This window comes from Anser brachyrhynchus (genome assembly GCF_964034855.1).
Source record: "Anser brachyrhynchus genome assembly, chromosome: 9".
Taxonomy (NCBI): domain Eukaryota; kingdom Metazoa; phylum Chordata; class Aves; order Anseriformes; family Anatidae; genus Anser; species Anser brachyrhynchus.
This window is the reverse complement of record NC_137703.1, coordinates 19,227,061-19,241,020: the sequence shown is the minus strand read 5'-3', so window position 1 is coordinate 19,241,020 and position 13,960 is coordinate 19,227,061. Positions and strand designations below refer to the sequence as shown.

The following is a 13,960-nucleotide window of genomic DNA, read 5'->3' as shown; positions in this document are numbered from 1 at the left end:
GAGTGGGGTTTTTTGTTTTGGTTTTGGGTTGTTTGGGTGTTTTGGTCCTAACTGGAGAGCCAGGATAGCATTTTACGTACTGGTTTGATTCTCATTCTCTTGCCCTCACTCTTGGGGCTAGTCTGTATAAAATGACACCAGCTTCTAGAATATTGTAAAAGTAACACATTCTTTTTCATTATCATTATATTGTAGTGATGTAGTAGTATTTAAGGAATGCCATTCCCCCCCCCCCCTTTCTTTTTTATAGAAGCAGATGGGAGGAAGGGTTAAAAAGAAATGACTCTGCATTTGACAACTCTGAAAGAAGTCATTTTATCCTAATACAAATTTACATGCTGTGAATTAGCTAAGTAATAATTCCTACACGTGTTATATTTGTCTGTGAGCTGGAGTACTCAAGCATCTCTGGGATGCCTTGTTCAGGGAGACACAACCTTTCCCAGAAGTTGAGATACAGTTGGCCAGTTCATCTTGACTGGCCAGTGTGCAAGGTATGTGTTAGGAGGGAGCATGGTCCCTTGCTCGCACCTATCATGAAGAAGGCAAGCAAGTTCCATGTTCTACCACAGGCTTCTTGTGAGACTTAGAACAAGTCAGTCTAGCCTGTGTATTAGACTCCCATCTATAAAAGCGGAGGAAGTAGCAGTGACCTCTAGATGCAGGAAAGTCTTCCCAATTACCACTGGGATATTGTGAGGTGTAAAGATAAACATCTTTAAAAAATCATGAGATTTTTTCTATGCGACTTCAATGCAGGTTATAAATGTACTTGAGATGGGCAATGTCATTTGTTGCCCATCTTCTTTGAAATAGCCTGTGTTTAGAGATGACTATAAAATACTACCTCTGTTCAGTATTTGTATTGGTTAATAGCCTTCAAATAGGATTTTTAAAAAACTTGCATTTGGTTGTCTTTAAATCACTACACTTACTCTTGACAATTTATTAGCAAGAGGGGAAAAATGTTAGAGGCTTGTTATACAGTGTGTTTTCATGTTTGGCAGCAAAAGAAAATGATGCATTTTCCTCATGTAAACCAGACTTATTTGGTCTTCAGATTGCTGAGAGGGTAGCATACCTCACAAGAATGCTTTTCCAGATTGACTTCTCAGGGAGGAGCCCTACGTTAAGCAGTGCTTATAAGGTAACCAGAGTTGACTTTGTGACCCTTTCATGTTAAATTTTAAGTGTAGTGCTGGTCTGCTGAACTATGTTAGTAACAGATGACCATTTTCCCTGGGTTTCCATAATCTATGCTATTTTGTGGCATAGAGATCTTGGTTCTAAAGAAAACAAAAACAACAAACAGAGCTGCTTTGCAAATGTACCAGGAGAGACTGTCCCTTCTGCTTTTCCTCATCCATGAGGAGAAATCTGAGAATTTTTTGAGATCAATAACCATTTCTGTACCTACCTGCCAATATCCAGCTGTAGTGTTGAAGTGGTAGGTTAATTTCTGCTGAGCAGGATCATCTTTTTTTTCCTCTTCTAAGCTCTCAGACCATTTGCAGAATTCAGAAGGCATGATGTGCTCGGATTATAATATGAGAGTTTCAAGATTTTGTTCATAGCAGTGAGTAGAAATAGAGCCTTTTTAAAGACTGTGAAAGCTTTGGAAAGGATGTAGTTTTTTGCACCTGTAGAAAAACTAATCATAAGTTGTGAATTTGGGTATAAAACACTTTCAGTTCAGATGGTCCCATGTTATGTTAATTGCTTTTCTCCAAGTCTACTTTTACTCTGATCTGCACATTTCCAGTGGGAAAATGACTTTTTTTAAAACCAATCCTGCTTCTCGAGTCCTTCATTGTTTCTCACGGGGGAAAGGTACCTAGACACTGCTTTTAAAAACAACTGAAACTGGGTGTATGCAACATGTATGTTCTATATGTTGTGTATATATACAATATATGGAATGTATATGTTGTATATATTCCATTTCTCTTTTGCATGATTAATTGGTGGGTCTTGCTTTCCTTACCTTGTATTATTTTATTTGTGACTACTGGTGACAAATGCTGCTTTTACAGTTCAGCTTGTCCTATATTTGCTGTCTAAGGAAAAAGCTTCCGTGGATTTGCCTCTCATCAGTGGAGTTACTTCCTTTCTGCTTTATGCTTGTTTCTGTTTTAATTGACAGTGGTGTGTTGATGGTTAAATCATTCACATTCTAGTGAATGCCTTTGACAGAGCCTATTCATATGTTTAATATAATAGAGTCCAATATTCCTCTTTAGTTTCCTAGAGCTGTTGAAATGAGATAATTAAATGTTAGGGGCTCTTAATAATTAATATGTCAGGCTAAGATCACAGCTTTATTTCTTAGGAATTATTTCAAGCCTAAATCTTCTAAGTATGTAATCAGTATTTCTATTACTACTTTTTCACAATATATTGTATTAATATAATTAGGAATTTCATCTGGCTTTAAAATCTAAAACTGAAATCCTGTCTCACATAATGCATTCCATCATTTAAAAACATTTAGTTGTTTTAAAAATCTTTCTTTTTGTTGTAATAATGCTGAGAGATGAGGGAGCAGAGTTGTCATGATGGAAAGCAAGCTTTACTAGGTGCTGCTATACAAGATGGCAATGCTGCATTGCTTTTGGACCTCACAGTTTAGATAAGACATTCTTTTGTAGACAAATGTGCCTTATTCTGGCCTGGCTCCCTAGATAAGAGCCAGACTAAGCTCAAGATAGTGGTGCTTTTATTGCCTGACCACAGTACCGCTCCGACTACTCTACTATTTCCAACGCAAAACTTTTTTGTTTGAGGCACATCTGTTAGCTACTGACTTCTGGTGGATATAGTCTGGGTGTAAGGTTAGTAATGAAATTACTTCTGTAATTGGAATATCTTTGCAGATCAGTTATAGTAAGATTATAATAGATAAAATCTCGTGAGATGCTAAAATATGAAAGATGAGCCATTCGTATGTCCCTTTACATAGGAATGGCTCATCTTTCATATTTTAGCATCTCAGTTCAGAAAAATAGCTTTGCCTTTCCATAGAAAATTTGTTTAGATCTCATGGATGTGAAAGCTTCCTCTAACAGTTTCTGTTGGGAACCAGCATGCATAACATATTGCCCACACAGATCACTTATTAGGGAGCACAGCTAATTTTCAGTTCAGGGACCATGGAGTCAGCAGAGCTGGATTTTCTGACATTCCCATAGGGATATGGGGGACTTTTTCATATAAATCTGAGTAAGCAGAAGGAACAAATGTGTTCTCAGGAATAAACAACAGCAAGCAGATCTTTGGAGCAGATGTTAATATCTGATCCAGGAAAGGTGCAATAATTTTAACAGGCAATGCTACTGAGAAAATGACTACCATGTTGTTCGTGCTGCCTCAAGGCATAATAAAAATCATGTAGTTCTTTCCAAGTGTGACTTCATGACTGATGAAGAAGAGGGTATTTGCTCCCACCAGTAATTCCTAGGGAAATCATTTATCCTGCTCTTATTACTAGCTCTTCCTCCAGTACTGTGGCAAAATAGCATTAACTGTTGATGAAGTGGGAAGAAGAGAAAGCTTTTTCCTTTAATGAGGTGGGTTTGCAAACTAGTATTACTTGGATGCCTTTCCAGCCCAAGAGCCTCCATGAGGAACTTACTGTCACTATCTGTCCTCTAGCAAACCACAACGGAAAACTTTACCAGTCAGATACTGGTGTAACTTTACCTGTTATGTCACCTCCAGAACATCTGTCTAAAAGTCAGCTCAATTATATGACCTATTTGAACAGGTTTTACTGTATTGGACTATCAGATTTAATGTGATGCAGTTGTGATGAGACAGTCCTTCATACTTTCAGCCTGTCACTTTGTTTTCCTCAGGCGTTTATCTCAAAGTTTCCCCTGGGGTTGCTTGTTGAAGTGGGATGGGGCTAAATATACATTCCTTAAGTAATTGTATGGCTCACTCTTGGGAAATTTATGAAGGATCCCACTTTAAGAATAGCTGTCACAGGGAAACATAAAAGGTTAATTCTGATTTGCCAGGCACCATTTGGCTTTTATGAAGCAAATGAGCGGAAGCAACAATCAAGCGCCATGGAAACATGGTTTCTGAGGGATTAAAACCCTTTGTAGTGCAAGGATGTTTGTAAGATCCAAGTTTTTGTCTTGGAAGTCTACATCTGTAGACTTCTACATCTGGGAGTGCCTACAACCACTGAAGTTTGGGCAGAGGTTAGGAATCCGAGAGTGGCTCATTCCTGTTTGAGAATCCTGCTCGAGGTTTTCTCCTGCTTACCTTACCTACTGGGTTTTGCCCAGTGAACATTCTCTGGGTGCACATTCTGATTTGACCACCTGTACAAAAGCCAAAGCAGCTCATTGTAGTTTCTGAAATTGTTTCTTTACCTCCTCTGCGTAAGGCGTGTTGAGTCTTCATCTAGTTTATCTCAAAGGGAGCTGAGCACTGTTGCTCAGGAATGTGGGAATGACCTTTACCTGGCTACGGATTCCTCCTATTGAAGCTGTTTTCCATGGGGCAGGGAGGCGGGTAACCAACAACATTAGAATGGATGACGCAGCACAGTTACAGCACTCCCTAGGGACAGAAACAATGTGGATTCCAGTCCCCTTACCCAACGTTGATTTGATCAAAAATGGAACAACTCCCAAAGGGGAGGGAGGGAGGACAGAGAGAGACAGAAGAAGACAGAGCTTCCTTGCTCCCGTGGATTAGTGACTTGGGAATTTAGGAAGAGGAGTGATTAAACAGAGGTCCAGCTCATGCTCTGTTTGCTTCGCTAAATAAAAGAATCCTTAATATTTATGGCTACATGAGACAAAGTCTGTTCAGTCTGTGCCCTGCCAACAGCAAGGAATTAATCCCACATATAGAGTTGTGGCAGTTAGCATGGGAGGAAAAGACTTAATCTGCTCCAGAGGCTGTTTTTATGCTTACCCTGTATTTCTGAGTTCCATACAGGTAAATACTCTTGTGTACGGCTGACCGCAGCGCCACCCACCACCTAGCATGGTATATTGGCTTGTCACCTTCCTGCTCTCCTGATTGTCACTGGGCAAGTCCTTCCAGGCACTGTGAAGGGAATGGAGATGGACAGCTCAAGGTGTGGGTTCCGCTCATAATCTTAACATTGAATACCACTGTTTAAACTTTGAATACTGTTTTAATCAGTGCTGCACTACACAGATCTTAAATCCAAATAAGGCTTAAATATTTACTCTGTGCGTTGCTATTGTTACTGCTCCTCTTAAGGAGAGGTGCTGGATCATAAGCTAGGCGTTGAATGTCTGTAAAAGCTTGGAAATTCTAGAAGGGCATTTGAATGTGATCTGCAATTTTCTGTGGCCAGGATAGCCTTTAGAAGTTCTCTTCCCCTCCCCACCACCCCTCCCCCAATCAAATTATACACTAATGCCAGTTAATTTAAAATAAGTTTAATATTTCAGACTATAAGCAACACTGAAACATACCTGTGCATTACAAACAAATGTAATGCACCCAGTGGTTCTGCATTTAATATTCACTTTCTCTTTTGCAGCTCAATGCGATAATCTTGTTGTTTTTTCTTTTTTTTTTTTTTGAGAGGAAAAAAGAGAAAGCTCTTTGAAATTGTTTGAAACCATTCCCTGTTCTTAATAGCTGAGACACTTTTAGCTCCTGCTTACAAATCTTTGTTTGCAGAGTTTGTACTAGTTAACTGAGTGAATGACATCTGCTACATATAATAAGTATGAACAACAGTATGGCTGTAGTTGCTGATGCTGCATACAGATTGCGCAGACAGATGGCTCAGCCTGAATGGATCCAAGCTTCAGCATTTTGGATGTAGTCAGGTATCAACAAGGCACCCCCACCAAGTCTTTAATCACCTCTGTGTATTTGCTGGCCTTTTGCAATCAATGTGTTAGAGCTGTCACGTCCTCCTCTGTCATAGTGATCGAGCAGGCTGTGGGCAATGAAGCTGCTTTCTGAATGCAGTGTCTCACATTTTCGGCAGACAAGGATTTCACACTTCGGACACATTTTCCCAGAGTGTGGCTGCCTTAAAGAACATATTTCCTCTCGTGCTGGCTTCAGCTTTTTGGAACCTTTCCTGTGCAAACATCTTCTCTTGTCTTCAAAAATCTGATTCCTTCCCTGAGGGCTAGAACAGTCAGAGGAAAGAAGGGTGGCAAGTTTAACTGATACATTTCCTAGATGAATGAGATCATCAGAAGCAATTAGTGTTGATTTATGAACCCTTCCCGAGGTTCTACGGCATTCAACAAGCAGGTGCAATGTGCGGTCTCCTGCAGAAAACAGGAGTGGGCAGAAAAAGAAGCCTGGCTCTGTTGTTGTGATGGTAGTTACAAGCCATTAGTTTTAAAAACAAAAATGCAAAATAAATAATAATTAAAGTCATAAGTCAACTAGCTAGATAGGAGCTTTCTCCACAGTTCTTTAATATGTACCTTTTCTGTGGGTAATCGTGACATAAACCTCATGTATTTGCATGAAGATAATTTTCATGCAACTGCGTGCATCTAAATTACAGGCTTCTGGCCCAATAGACTTCATCTGTACTGTCATAAAGGTTTTTTTTCCATTTGCGTGCACAAATAATTATGCTGGCTAGTAAGACAAGCCCTATTTTGTACTGGCTTTGAATAGAGGTGGAGAAGCTGGGGAAAAAAAAAAAAAGCACTCCCAATGTTTTTTTATATAAAATGTGACTTATAAATCAAGACTTTAAGCATGTTCCCCTATAAGAGCTCACAAAGCAGCACTGAGCCATAGAGATCTTCTGATTTGGCTACACCACTGTGAAAGTTCCGTAGACCCCAATGGCCAGAATCTTCCTAAAAGCACTGCCATGTAATGTGTCTGTAAAAGAACATCCAGTAACATCTGAAGACTTTCCATTAATGTGAGAGTCCTGTGGGAGAAGGATGTTATGTTACTGCTTTTTTTTAGATCAAACTGGGAAAACCTGTATTTGTCACTTTCAAATAAGGATCAAGGTTTGGACAGCATGGTTTTACTGCTTCAATTGCACTTATTTGCATGCTTTAGTGAAATTATAGGCAACAAAGAAAAGTCACAACTGTAATTCACTAACTTCTTGGATGTTCTTTGACTGTTTCCACTCCAGTTCCCCATGACTGCAGCAAGATAAATTCCAAAGCAGAGCCCTTGGTATTAGTTGTTCAGCAATTGGATCAATCTGAGAGAAGAATCTGGCTCTCAGGATCATTTCTGGCTACTGTATTTTAATCTTATGTCAAGCTTGTAACCAGCTGCCGTGGCTATCAAGCTTAATGTAGTTAGCTGAGTAATTGCTGAGACTTGCATGCACTTCCTGCTAAGACGGTAATTTCATGATCATTATCAAAGACAGACTCTTTTTAGGAGATCTGTATAGAAAACAGCTTTTGTAATGGATGAGGAAAGACACATTTTTAGAATTTAGCATGATACATACACTATGTTTACCTTATGTTAAAGAAGAGTAATGTCAATTACAAGTACACAAGAAGACAATTTCAAATACTATAAGAATGATGAAACTACCTTAAAGCTAACTGATGCACCAAACAGTAAGCTAAAAGCCATTTTTCCCTCTTTGCTGAATTTGGTGATAAAAGGAATAGTTTTTCATTGCTTGTCTTTTTTTTTTTTCCTTTTTTCATTTCCCTCTGAAAAGTAGCGAGCATAAAGGCACTACTGTAGGGAAGATAAGCAATGCAACTCACTAGCACTAACTTTGTTGAACAGTGAGTTTAGGTGCTGCTATATTTATATTGCCACTGTCGCACCCTGGAGCTAGGGATATTGGTGCAACAGAAAACTGTTACTCCTAGAAATGGGGCCCTGGGTTATCCCAAGTGGCAGCTCTCTGAAGTGCATGGAAAAATAGGGGTGCTGCCCGTCCACATTTTTTGTGATGGATGGAAGGACGCTTAAGAAATGATTGCAAGAAAAACATGTAGACACCCCAGGCTTGAGACCTTACTTCTGCCAGTGACTTGCTACTTTTTAGATCAAATTGTTTAATTAGCCCGTAACAGTTACCTTGTTTGTGAAGTTAATACAGCAGATGTTACAAAGGTGTTCATGGCTCTTTGAGAGGTGCTTTGGAAATGTGTATAAATAAATTTGTTTAAAAATGTATACAAAATATAATCTCATATGTACTTACAGTTTATTCTTAGGAGACCCAGAGAAGAGACTCAATCCAGAAAATCTTTTCTTAAATAGTCGCTCTCGTTTTTTTCGGCTGTGCTTCCCATCTCCTATGCTTTCTTCTGTAAGTTCCTTTTTTCCTTTCTGCCAGCTCATTTTATCTGTTGTAACAACTGCACCTGCTCAGATGAAAGCAGAAGTCTGAGTAGCTTTTTGAAACAGTCTCTCCCTTACTGCCTTGCACCTGGCAAAGTCTCGATCTGCTTCTCTTACAAACCTGTAAGAGTCCTGGTTACGCAGAAGGTTTAGTAGAGATCAGCAAGCAGGTGCTTTCTATCAGATGGAACAAATCCGTGCTTTGAAAAATTCTGCAGACACAGGCGACTCTAGATATTCTTACTCAACCAGTATTCCACCTAATTACGGAAAGTAGGCTTGGACATTAAATATAATACATACTTCCCTCTATGTGCTCTCTTTCATGATTAGGCTCATTGCTGAGAAGCAAGAAAGAAGGAGGCTCATTTGATAAAAGCAAAGAACCAGGAGCCAATGAAACAGTTTTGCGCAGAGAACAGAAGCAAACAAACGAATGTTGTGAGATGGAACAAATACTGCAAAGCAAAAACCAGAAGCCTGAAAAGATGAAGAACCAACTGGGGATTTTAGTTAAGGCTTGGAAATTGTTTCCTTTTTCTTCTGATGAAGCAGTTGATTAGTCTGCATTTCCGCATTGCATTGCTTTGTCTCCAAGAATTATCCCTTTAGCCTCACTGATCGAATTAGTCTCTCTGCTCTACATTTGATACTTAGTAATTGCATTAACTTTTGGTTGTTTGGCTTGGAGGGTAGTGTACACCCCCTCCTAATGATTGGAAGCTCTTGTCTGTTTCTACCTGTTGTTCAAAATATTTTTCATGAATCATCTTCTAAAACAAGTCACACAAAGTTTGTAGGATCAAAAATCTCTCTACATATTTTATAAAAAATAAAAGTTGACAGCCATTTTGAACTCACTTTTCTGACTTAACCCTTTATCTTTCACCCCACATTCCTCACCACCCACTGAAACCAGCCTTTTAAGTACAATTCGCCCATAACTAGTTCTTACAGTAGGATATACGCAGAAAATAGGGTCTCACCGTGCCAGTGTTTTACATGATGAGAACCTAAAAGTTTTTCACTGTTATATATATATATATCAAGAATCTATGTTGACATATTAACAATAAAGTATAAATTCCTAGAAGGAACAGAGCAACACATCTTGCTGCCGTGCTTGGTAGATACCCCCACAGCTTTTTAGCAGATCCTAGGTAAGTTGGAACTGTTCCTCCCACGCAAATGGCAGAAAATATTTTTATGAAAAATTAAAAACAGCTTATTTACCTGTACAAGGAAACTATAACAGATTTCTGTACTATTGAGGAATGAATAAAAGTTGTGAATGAAAGAAAATGACCCACCTCATAATTAAAAGACTTCAGTTTTTAATTTGTGACAAAATAATCTGTGAGTTCAAGACCTGTATTAAGCATACTGTAGTGTTGAGGTGAAGCCTTGCAGAACAGAGCAATCTTTGGCTAATAAAAAGCAGCAACCAGGGAGGCAGGAATCTATCTTACCTCTAAGAAGTGAGCTTCAAAGGCTTCTCACTGCCGGATCTTTCAGTACTAATTCCTCTTGTCTAAAAGATCAAGAGAAGAAAATGTAACATTGAAAGTACAGATGTAAGTAATGAAAAGTGGTGACAAAGAATAAAAGATACACAGAAGGGGTCTTTTCTAAAGCCTTTTAGTCAATAATAATAACAAAAAAGGTACTTTGGAACATGTATTTAATTTCATTCCTTTTCAAGATGTGGTTGTTTGGCTGTGTGCCCTATGTAAGTCTAATGATGTAGGGGGAATTCCTCCTATGCTTCATTTAAATGTGTTGCTGTATCAGAAGATCTGAATACCCAGAATTTGAATGAATGATTGATTTCTTTGTTTTTCTTCCCTGCTTAGATCTTATGAAACTCAACTACCATTGTTTTCAATATACTGATTAATTGCCCCCAACTTTTATAAGTAGCAACAGCAATTTATATGGCCAGTCCTTAAACAAATAGTTCAGTGGCTCTTTAAAACAGGAATCCTACTTAAAGATCTGGGAGAAAATAACTTTCCTTTGGATGAAACAACAGAAGATCACAGGAGTGGACTGTGTTTTAGGAACCTCAGTGTTGCATGTGTATGTTGTCTCTTAAAAGCAAGGTCCAGTACCTGCAAGACTTCAGATGTCAAAACTCCCTTGCAGTGATGTTTGCTGTTGACTGCTTTCATTCCTGGACTACTTGCACAGTGTGGTGGTACCTCTGTAACTCCTGTAATATAAATATGATTTCAGGACCAAATATGAATTCTGGGATTTTTATTTTTTTAAAGCAACTTACAAATGAGATTGACAATTTTCCCTACTCAGGTCTGGTAGGCTTAAGATACAGGAAACTTTCCCAGAAATGGAGCATCTCTGCAGCCATGCCTCCAGTTGCGGCAGCACACAGCAGCCCTGACCCAGCTGATATCCCCTGGGATAAAAGAACAGAACAAGAGGTAAACTTTGTGGCAGAGACTATCATGCAAACGCACAGGGCAAAGGATTCCAGACAGGAAGAGGGAGGTCAGGAGAGAGGCAGTGATATGATTAGCAGCTTGGGAAAGTCTTCTGTGTCCTCAGGATGCAGCTTCTCTGATCCATTTCTGTGTCAAGTTAAATTTGCTTGAATTATGATTGTGTTCTTCTTGCCACCACAGGGTGTCTCTGCATCTCTTCATACACTAAAGGCATTGGTAGCCTTCAACAGCAAGCTGCATTATCTTTCAAGGGAAACGTAGGGCTAAAGGAAAAGTCCCCCAGCTCAGCTCTGGGTTTTCTTCAGGATCATGAGCATGCTTGGACTGGAATGGTGATGCCTTCATTAGTGAGTGGGAATTTCTTCTCTGGCAAGTAAAGCTACAGCCCCATGATATAGTTAATTTGTTTTTTGAGGGTTCTCCCCTACCAGATCAAAGCAAGCTGTGGCCGTATGATGGTACACTAATCTAGCTTAAGCTCATTCTCCTGCTGCAGTGTTCATGAAATTTGAGGCATTCTCCCTGTACTCACACGCTTCCTGCTAAAGCAGGCAATCTCTCGGTGCTATATTACGTTTATGCTCATGTGGGTATTTTCTGTCCTCCCTCCATTGGGATAAAGCTGGCATGAAGTCAGCATAAACACTGTATCATGTGTGCTGGATAATTTGACAGAAGTACAATTGTGTCCTCATACCAGGTGTGGATCAACTTAGTTCTAGTATTGAGGCCAGATCAGTAGAAAAATTGAAAAGCGCTTGGAATACATGAGGTTGACTACCAACAGTTCACAAAATGGACTGATTAAATTTTGCTTACCTAATTGTGTTTTTTCCTATGGCCTAATTCTCTTTTCCTGGCAAGAAACATCTAAAATCTGAGAATGAAGTAGTCATTTGCATAGTTATTGAGGTGACGATCGTGTATCAGTGCTCCTCACAAATGCATGAGCATAACATCTTTGCTGTCCTAGCAGATGGAAGCGCTGCTCTTTGGGCTTTAGCTTACCTTTCTGACTACTTCTAATATATGATTCAAACTGTTTGTCTTGGAAGTGATCTTGCACAGCAACCCCTGACCTGAGCACTACTCTGCTGCTGCAACCCTTTGCACATACAACTACTTGGGGAAGAAGGAACAAGTAGTCAAGGTGAGAGTTTTCTTTGCATTAAAAACGTAAGAGAATGAATTCCAGAGTTGGAATGAAACAATTCGCCCAGACTTCCAGCCAGCCTGCAACCCTGAGACTGCTGACGTTTTAGGACTAAGATATTTGTATATTTGCAAGGTTTCTTTTTTTTTTTTCCCAAGCTTTGGTCTAACATCAATAGTTGCTTGTTCCACTCTCCATAGATTAGGGAAATGAAGTGGTATCATAGAAGGGGCAAAAAAGGTTGAGATAGCCAGTTCCCTCCTATGAGCTCCTGGCCACGTTTGATGTGCATGACCTTTCATTTCATCAATTTTCAAATGTGTTTTGGTTTTGAGGACTAAAAAGATAATGTACCTGGTAGCTTATGGCTGCAACATTGGGCTCAAGCCTACATGTGGGTGTTGGTGTTACCTGTGTGCTGTAAGGGTATCATATAATCATACCTTTGTCTAGGATATCTAAAAAGCAAATTGTCCTCAGGAGAAAAGAGCTATGGAAGAATTCAAGGTGAGAAGCACTGAGCTGACTGATCTGTGGATGGATAAAGCTTAAAACTGGTCAGGAATCTTCTGCCAAAATAGCTTTTTATCAGGTCATGCCAATTTGTTGAAACTCCAGCTTTCGCAGAGAAAGTCCGGCTAGAACAGTTTATTTTCCTTTGATCAGGAAAAGTTTCCCAAGGCCAGGCTGTTATGAGGGTGAATGCAACATGTGAGCAGAGCAAACCCCCAGTGATGAGGCCAGATGTAGAAAACAAAGGCTCACAGTACTGCCTTCGATGATCCTTATTCATGCAAATAACCTCCGGTACAAGAGACAGAATCACCCTCCAGTGGTGGTAGGTATGAGGAGTCTTTAACGCCAGTGGAGGGAGGGAGGGAGAGGTTCCTGTGCCTAACTCACTGAGGTGTGTTCTGCTGGTACTAAAGGGCCTGGGAACCGGGGCCTTGCATGGAAACCAGGCTGTGTTAGCATCTGAAGTTGGACTTCTTAGGAAATAGCTGGGTGTCCTAATGTCTGGGCTGTTCCTGTGACTGTGGGTGTTCTCCTATTCCCTGGTTATTTTCTTTCTCTCCTTGAAAACCTTCAGCTGGTTGATAGCAAGTTCAGGAACTGAGTCTGATGCTTTGCTCTCCACCCTAGTGGAGACCTCTACCTTTGTCTGTTGCCTTGACAAGAAGTCACCCTGTCTTTGATTTCCTACCTACAGAAAACATGAATTTTATGATGCTGATGTACTTTATCCCCTACAGACTCCCCAAGATTTGGGGTCTAGAGTCCTACAAAAGCTCCTCACAGCTCTAGATAAGCCTTTGCCTTGCCTGGGTACAGACCTGTTTTTCAAGGCCCATGCTAGCTCCCACAGAAAGCAGAGGGCAGTGACTGGAGGAGTCCCCTCCCGCAGGTGAGACGGAACGAGCCGTCAGCGGGGGCAGCAGGCTTAAGTTGCCCCTTTTTAAAAATCCATGTAAACTTCCTTCGTCTTTGGCCTCTCTTTCAAGCACGGCCGTGGTTCAAGCGTCCGGGAGCACGTCCTGCTGAGGGCTGTGCTGTGTGCGGGAGGGGAGGTGCGCGGGAAGCGCTGGCTCTGAGGGGATCCCAGAGGCAGGCTGGGTGCTGGACCTGGGCTGCGTGCGGCGTGAGGGCTGCGGCGAGTCAAAGCCAGGAGCAGAGGGCTTGGCAACCGCTCTGTTTCTTTTTGGAGGAGGTCAGCGGAGAAGTAATCACCGATCTGATACCTTACGTGCCTCTGCTTTTGCTGTACGTCAGGGGTAGCGGTTACAAACCTGACCACACCTGCTTTTTGTTCTCAAGCACTCACCCGTGACAGCGCAGGTGGAACCGCGCCACCTCTTTGCTTTTTCTTTCCTCTTTTTTCCCCCCTTCCCAGCGAGGTGAGGGAGGAAGAAGCTGCGGGCAGCGGCGCTCGGGGCTCCCCTCCGCGCCGAGGCCGAGCGGGGCTGACAGGAGCCGGGCGGGAGGCGGCGGGGCCGCTCCGTGAGGCGAGGCGCGGCGAGGCGCGGCGCGGGCA

At 41.0% G+C, this 13,960-nt stretch overlaps 1 long non-coding RNA gene across 1 annotated transcript; it reads right to left on the bottom strand.

The window, feature by feature from the left end:
* Positions 1 to 5,413: 5,413 nt before the first annotated feature.
* On the bottom strand, positions 5,414 to 13,889 carry LOC308200104. The gene is made up of 2 exons (XR_013955240.1): positions 13,751 to 13,889; positions 5,414 to 10,729 (listed from the first exon to the last, which is right to left on the bottom strand). It is a non-coding gene; the product is annotated as an uncharacterized lncRNA (long non-coding RNA).
* Positions 13,890 to 13,960: the final 71 nt, after the last annotated feature.